This window comes from Castanea sativa, chromosome 3, assembly GCF_040712315.1.
Source record: "Castanea sativa cultivar Marrone di Chiusa Pesio chromosome 3, ASM4071231v1".
In the NCBI taxonomy this organism is placed as follows: domain Eukaryota; kingdom Viridiplantae; phylum Streptophyta; class Magnoliopsida; order Fagales; family Fagaceae; genus Castanea; species Castanea sativa.
In genome coordinates, this window is record NC_134015.1 from 40,666,361 (window position 1) to 40,674,836 (window position 8,476).

At 34.8% G+C, this 8,476-nt stretch overlaps 1 long non-coding RNA gene and 1 other non-coding gene across 2 annotated transcripts; both read left to right on the forward strand.

Annotated features, from left to right (window-relative positions):
- The first annotated feature begins 4,227 nt into the window (after positions 1–4,227).
- Positions 4,228–8,276, forward strand: LOC142627637 (uncharacterized). The gene is made up of 3 exons (XR_012842901.1): positions 4,228–4,451; positions 4,814–4,907; positions 8,020–8,276. It is a non-coding gene; the product is annotated as an uncharacterized LOC142627637 (long non-coding RNA).
- On the forward strand, positions 4,280–4,382 carry LOC142630118 (U6 spliceosomal RNA). Its single transcript, XR_012843230.1, has one exon. It is a non-coding gene; the product is annotated as a U6 spliceosomal RNA (small nuclear RNA).
- Positions 8,277–8,476: the final 200 nt, after the last annotated feature.

Sequence of the window (8,476 nt, forward strand, 5' to 3'; positions counted from 1 at the left end):
AATTCAATGTGTTTATCTCATAGCCGGTCCATATCAACCTAGAGACATAAAGTATTCATACAAAGGACCGAAAAATCATCGCCATAGTTTTCAATCTTCATGGTTTGAATCACATTCAAATTGGTTGGAATACTCACCTTTTTTGTATGTCTACATTGAATTAGACAGTTTTTCATGTTTATTAATATTCAAGTATATGATGATATATGAAAGTTGATAATTTTGTATCCAATAGACTTATGAATTATATTTAGTATATCTCTATTACAACCCGGCCCCCCCAAGTAATTATTCCGCTACGCCCCTGGATAGCATAGGACATATACTTTGGATTTCATGGGCCAATTTATAAATTTTTTGGAGGGAGGGGGCCAAGATTGCATATGAGCAAATTGAAAATTTTCTTTGTGACACATATTAAGAATTCCAACTTTTTTTTGGGAGAGGGGGGGGGGGGGGGGGATGCATTTTATGTACTATCACCGTAGTATTATTTCCATTGTCATATTATTTCTATCTGCTATTTTGTTTTTAGTTCCATTGCTATATTCATAATTGCACTTCTAAATTCCTATCCTCCTGACTCTTACTTTTATATCTTATTGCACTTCTATATGACATAAATATTCCTATTTACGATATTGTCTTATATAGCTATTGTTTTACTTTTGGAGCAAGAATGAAATGATGATTTTTGCAGCCATATTTGAGGGAGAAGATCCGAAGTCCTGGATTCTCAAATAGATACTTGAAGGAAAATCTGTGATTTGTATTAAACTTCTCTTAATTGCAGATAGAATTGACTTGTGAAGTTGAAGGAATATGTTTGACTTTTGATTGCATTGTTTCTTTCCTGTAAAGCAGTGGAATGATATAATTTACTAGTATCCAGTTGCAGTTGTTAATTAAAACTAACGAGATGTGATTAGAATGATAAATGTTACTCAATGTGAACTTTCTTTGTGTTCTACACATGTTTTGCCCAGCAAAATTTACGAGGGAGAGTTCTACGCAGAAGTGTCCATGTGGACTGAACTAGCATAAGTTAATAGGGTATTAGACGGGCCATTGAGCTAGCAATGGAGGAATGATGTCTAGTCATCGTTTTTGAAGGTGACCCCAAAGCTTCCATGGAGGTTTTTATCAAGCCAAGTTTACATTGCAGGTGATCAATATAGTTGAGAAGATTAGGAAGCTGAGAAAGGATCATCGTGGTTGGTTTTCAACTTTCAACTGGGTTTGTAAGGGGAAGTCTACTCACTGGCTCTCGAGTTGGACATGTGGGCTCTACGTATGGGCTTTGAGGGGTTTCTGAGCCCAACTGCTTTGCCTTTTATGTTAAGGTAGTTTAAGATAGGACTGGTATTTAGAAGATATTTGGTATTGTTGTTTAAATAATAGTTTTCAGTGTTTAAACAATATTACACATATTTTTATATACTTCCTACTCATATGTATTTCTACAAAATAACAACAACGTTACTAGAAATTTTTTTTTCCAAATGGCCCCTAATGTTTCTATCATATCATTCTTTTGTAATTTTCTTGTTTTTATGTTCAATAATTTTTTTTCAATTTGGAAAAAAAGAAAAAGAAAAAGAAGAAATCATAGATGAGAGGGCAAACAGCCTATCTCCTAAGTTTTGGGTTGCTAAACCCATTTGAAATGAATATTATGCCTCCAATATATAGGGCATCACAAAAGATGTTGGTTAAATCCCATATGAACTTTTATTCCTATATATTAAAAAAAAAAATCTTACATGGTAGGAGTGGTATTTTTAATTAAATAAAAAAAATGGTGCTACACAATAAGTCTAGGGACAATTTTTTCCATAATTTTTAAAAAAAAATGATAGGTCAATGTAAAAATAATTGTCCACAACTCATGATAGATTACTTTAATAAATTACGGAAATAATTGTGATAAACTTTGGGTCTGTTTGGGATCTGCTTATTTTATTTTATTGAAATCTTTTTTACTGAGAGTACTGTAAATAAAAGTAAAAGTTAGTTCAAATAGTACAGTGGGACCCATAAATAGTACAAAAAAATGTAGTGAGGTCCATAAATAGTAGTAAAAATAAGCTGAATAGTAAAATAAAGGCGTAAATGCATTTTTAGTCCCTACATTTTGGCGTTTTTCCATTTTAGTCCCTACATTTTAATTTTACCACTTTTTGTCCCTAATTCAATTAATGCATTCCATTTTGGTCATTTCCGTTAGTCAACTGATGAAAATAGCTGAGGCAGCTACTGAAGGAATTAAAATATTATAAAAATGCCACATCATCCATGACACATCAGCATATAAATTTAAAAAATTAATTTATTAATTTCAACTAAATAATAAAAATAAAAACAGAATTATCAATGATCTTATTGCTCAAATTCACAGATAAGATCATTGATATCAAATTTCAAAGAACACAAAAACAAACCCGTAACCAACCAATAACCAAACACAAACTCAAATTTAAAAACACAAAGGACACAAAAACAAACAAAAAAGAAGGAATTCAAAATCCCAAAATGATCTTATCAATGATCTTATTGCTCAAGGGTTTCTAGGTTTGGGAGAATTTGATATCAATGATCTCATTGCTCAACACAAACCCAGCTCAACCACAAACCTAGCTCAAACACAAACCATATCCTCCAATAAGGCAATAAGAACCTACTCCGCCTCCCTATATAAACTCTCCCAAACCCACCAACATCTTCGTCACATTTTTTTCATTGCAAGCTTTTTCACATTCCGAATATCTCTCTAGAATTTTCACTCTCTCTCAAAAATCAATGGCACCCACAAAGGCAGAGAAGAAGCCAGCGGAGAAGAAGCCAGTGGCGGCGAAGAAAGCTCTTGCGAAGGCCGAGAAGAAGATCATGAACAGCTTCATCTACGATATCTTCGAGAAGCTCGCCGAGGAGTCATCGTGATTAGCTCGGTACATCTCCATCATCGCAAGGAAGAGATGGGGTTTCTGAAGTCTCCGATCTACAAGCTAAGAGCATCTTGAACGGTGCTAAGATGGGGTTTCTCTCTTCTCAAGATCGGTTTTGGGTGGGTGGGCTTTAGATCGGTGTAGGGTCATTGGGGTTGTGGGTGGCTGTGGGTAGGTGTGGGTTCGTGGGGGCGGGGGTAGCCATAGGTGGGTGGTTTTGCACGCTGTGAGATCGTAGACTGCTGTGGGTGGTTTTGCACACTATGGGGTCGTGGGTAGCCATGGGTAGGTGGTTTTGCTCACCATGGGCGTGGGTAGTCGTGGGGTTGTGGGTTTTACTCGTTGTGGGTCTTGTGTGTGTTGTGGGTTGGTGTTGGTGTTGGTGGGTTGTTGTTGGTGTTGGTGGATGTGGGGTTTCTGTTGTGGGTTGCCGTTGCTGTTGTTGGTTGCAGGTGATGGGTATTTGGCTGTGATTTGTTCTATGGGTTCGGATTTGGTTGGGTTTGGTTTGTTACTTTTAGTTTGGTGTTGCTGGGTTTTTTCTTCTTGTTTTCATTGATGTCCTAGTGATCTGGGTTTGAGTTCTTGGGTTGCTGGGTTTGTGTTCTTGTGATGGATTGATTTTTTGGTTGCTGGGTTTGATTTGGGAAGAACATAAAGAGCAGTCTGAAGAACATGAAGAACAATCTTAATTAATGTGAATTTTAGTTTTTAATTCTGCTTTTATTTTTATTATTTAGTTAAAATTAATAAATTAAAAATTTTAATTTATATGCTGATGTGTCATGGATGATGTGACATTTTTTATAATATTTTAATTCCTTCGGTAGTCACGTCAGCTATTTTTGTTGGTTGACTGACGGAAAGGACTAAAATGGAACGCGTTCATTGAATTAGGGACTAAAAATGGTAAAATTAAAATGTAGGAACTAAAATAAAAAAATACCAAAATATAAGAATTAAAAGTACGCCTAAAATAAATTGACTTTTAAATTGGAGCCAAACGCCCACTTGGTGCCACTGATTATTGATAATTTGATATAAAAGTTAAAACGCCTCAAATAATATTCTTGCTGGTTTTGTGTTTTTAATGAAATTGTAGTAGTAGTAGTAGCTAGTAGACTGCAAAAAGACTAGTACATAGCCCAACGTTTATTTTGTTTTTTTTAAAAAGTCTTAGCACCGTAGAATAGTTACTACAATGTCACGCTAACACGTGTGTAAAACCAAAAGCCAACTAAATTGGGCCTTCTGGTTGAGAACCAACGAATCCCACATCGTTTAGTTACACGAAGCTATCTATGTTTATAAGCAAGAGCGAGAGTACAAGGCTTGTCCCTTCGGGGACATCCGATAAAATTGGAACGATACAGAGAAGATTAGCATGGCCCCTGCGCAAGGATGACACGCATAAATCGAGAAATGGTCCAAATTTTTTTGGTCCCCAAAATTTCCCAAACCCCATGTGTGAATTCTTCCATGGCTTCCACCGTCTTCTTCGTTCTGGTAAGCTGAAATTTTTAGCTCACATTTCTTTTGGATTCTCGTTATGTCATTTTGTAGGGTTTCTTTAGGACAATTATTGAAACCCTTCTGAAATTTGATCCAGATTTTAACATTCTGAAATTGGGTTTGATATTTTTGGAAAATTTAAATTCTGAGTCTTCATAGTTTTCATACTTTAATATTAAAGCTTTTTATTTTTATTATTTTTTTGAACTGTTGAAGCTTGTGGGGCATTCCAAATTTTGGATTTGCAATAGTTTTTTGTGGTTGGCTTGGATATTAGCACAATAATATTCCAGAATTTGATTGAATTTCATTTGCTGAGTTAGAACTTCTTTTGATAATTGTAATGATGTTTGTAGCACAAAGGAGTTGCATAGGGATTCCTGCTAGGACCTCCATCAGCATCATGTGAGACCTGTGAATTGCTCTTAGACTAGAATAGAACTTCATCAGGTGAATTTCAATCATTTTGAAACTGTAATCTCCTTTTTATGAAGTTTGATTGTACAAAAGCACACAATTCTTTTCATTTAAAATAGGGGTAAAAATGCAGTGTTACAATTCAAATTTTTTTTCAATTATCTGCTTAATCAAATCATGACCCCAATAGCAACTCCAATTCGCACCTTTGGCCTTAGGCCAGAGAAAGGGCAAATGGTGATAATATCAACAGCAGCCCATAAAACGTATGATCAGTTCTTTGGTTCTCATTGAAGCTAACCAAATTGATTTGAGTTACACTTGAGTCTGCCATGAATGTTATGAGCGATTACAGCCATTTACATAGCTTATCATTGTAAAATTCAAAATGGTCGTTGTTCCTCAGCTTGGATCCACACTCTGAAAATTTTCAAAATACAAGTCACTATGGTAGTGGTGGTCAGGATACCAGAGGTAGCATTTGAGAGGATCTCTCAATTACGGCTCTGCCTTCAGGAACCGAGTAGTGTTTGGAGTGTATGTATTTCACTGTCCCTATGACAGAACATTGCTGCTGTGGAGATTGCATTGACTTGGGTCTTCATTTAGTAGAATCACTCATTGGAGTTTAACAAAATGCTGCCCCACCTGAAATCTGCAGGTTGGCTGCCATTGAATTTGCAAATTTATGTATTAAATGACCACTAATGTAATTTTAAAACTTTGGGAAAGGATCCCCTCCAATTTCCTTCAAATTTTAGATAGATGAGAGACGTGGCATCTAAAAAATCCAATGGTCTTAAAAATCACACAAGATCAAATAAATGCCACTTGTCATAAATTTGACTAAAAATTGGAAGGAATTGGAGGATACAGATGGGAGGGGATCTTTCCTCACAGACTTTTGTTAGTTATCTAAACATTTGATTTGGAATTTCTTGTTTGATGGTGTTTTTTATGCTTTAGATAGTCATTATAAGCTCCGGATGAATTTGGTAGCACTTGTAGTACGAGTGGTTTTAGTGTGTGAACTCCATTTGGACATAGATATAAGTTTACAGTTTAAAGTTCAAACCGCTAGAAGTTTGTTAGGTATGAGTGCTAGTCTTGACTATCACGCTTTAAGAATTTTTTTTGGATAAGTCATGCTTTAAGAATTTGCTTTAATTGATTGATTGTCTGGCCATGGCGGTCCAAACATTTTAAGATGCTGATGCAGAGTAACATTGACAAAGCTGAGGAAATCGATTGGGTAATTTTTGTCAACAACTTTAAAGGATAGAGAAGGAACTGAATAGATAGACGAGAATAATGTTCAGCTACACGATACTATGTGTTTAGTTTGATGAAAATTTTGAAATAGATTTTCTTGTCAGGTTCATGATGCTTACTATACTCATGAAACAAAAGGAGCCTCTCTATATGCTTTGAAATGGATAGAGTTCTTTTCATGGGAAAGATGTAGTAGTTAACACTTAACATATCTAAAGGTAAGTATAGTGTCACATCATTTTGAAATCAGTAAATCAGTTATCATTCCTTATTTGGTGGAATGAAATATTAAATTATAGAAATGCTATGTTTACAACATAGTTTTTACAACCTACCACTTAGGATTTGTTGTGAAAATGTTGTGTACATAGCATTTCCCTTTATATCATGTGGGGCTCATGTACACTCTCAGATTCACTAAATCAGAACCATGAAATGAGGCAAATAAAGAGGATCCTGATATGCTGATGAAGGTGTGGTGTGCCTAATTTCCTTAGGCTACTTAAGCTATTGATTTTCTTTTAAGAGGAAGAAAAAAATTATGACAGTTGCTCACTTATTGGACTGCTGAATGATTACATGAGGTCCTTGGTTTCCCATCCTTGGGCAACAATTCCAGAATTTTTGTGATTTTAGTGTTTTATTTATGTTTTTTGTTTTATTTTTTGTTCTTCTTTGTTTTGGGTATTATTCTTTTAGTATTGATTCCTCATTGTGTTTTTATTTTTATTTTGTTGCCCTTTTTCTTTTGCATAAACAGTGTGATTCCTCCATGTAATGAATAACTGTTTACAGTCCACATTAAATCCTAAAGAGTCAATAAATTAGATACCTGCGTAGCCGATTGGTGGCCAATTTTTTTATTTATTTTTTTCTGATAAGAGAATTTATCCATCCAACATAGGCACACACATCAGTGTGTAATTAGTCTCTCTAGCTATGAGGTGTTGGGACCTGAAGCCATGTAGTGTGTACCAAACTGTGCCACTAAATGACCAACCAAGAAGAACCTAGTGACAGAAAAGGAGCTCGGTGATTTAATCCGGGCGAAAGGTTCCTCTGTTGTGTTTATTGCTGAGACATGGACGGGCGAAGCAAGGCTAGAAAAAATAAAACGGAATTTACAATTTGATCACATGTTCTTTGTACCTTGGATTCATAGAGGTGGGGGATTGGTTTTGTATTGGAAGGAAGCAATGAAGTTGACAGTAGAAACGTCCTCAAAAATCACATTGATAAAGCAAAGGAGTTAGATAAGGATTTTTCAAATATTGAGTTTGGTCTTGTACTAAGACAAGGCAATAGTTCAGCCCATAATATTGCTAGACATGCAAAACATGTTAGCGAGTTTACGGTGTGGATGAAGGATGTTCCTCCACACCTAGTTTCTGTAATTCAAGCTGAATTGGCTCCCTTTGAATAAAATTACAGCGTTGATTCTCAACAAAAAAAAAATATATATATATTGACCAACCAAGAATGGTATTGGATTTTTTCTTGAGAAAGAATGGACCGGTGATATTTGCGCTTGTATTAATGGAGGGGATTCAAAGTTGTTAATTTGTGAAGGAGAATTTGTAATTAGTAGTAAGCTTTTATTAAACTCAATTCGAATTTACTGGTGAAGTTTGAATAAAAGTAGAAGTTTAAAATGCTTACCTACAGATGACATACGAAGACGAATGGAATGGTAAAAACTGCCAGGGTCACTGAAAGAGAGAGAAGGAGCGGCTGTTTGACGTTTGATTGCATTATTGCTTTGCAGGCGGTTTTGTACATTGCTTTAATGTAAAGGAACGGGTGCTTTGTTTATATTAATTCTTTGTTTTTGGCTGTGGTTGTTGGTGTTTTTATACTCTCTTTGGTTTTACAGGAACAAAGTAGCTTAGTGAAGGCTGGTTGGTTTTCCCACAGGCCACAACTTTGGTAGAACATAGCAAAAGATGTTCTTTCAATTCCGTAGAAACCTCGAACGAAGAATTAATTTGGAGGGACCGAATTTATCCTCCCCTATCCATTGGGTCACATTTTTAAAGGAAAGCATTCAGTACCTTATTTATTTATTTTTAAAAAATCCTTAACAATGCAATTATTTATTTATTAAATAATAGAAACAATGCAGTTAATCTATAACATTTTTTTCTCTCTCAAAAAAAAAAATCTATAACATTTTTTTTTCTTTCTTCATAAAAAAAAATCTATAGCATTTGGTAATTATTATTTAGTGATTTATTTATTTATTTAATTGAAATAAACATAAATTATAGTCTTAGATATGTTTTCAAAAGTATTTTATTGTTGTCACTTAATTTATAACCTACAATAAACAT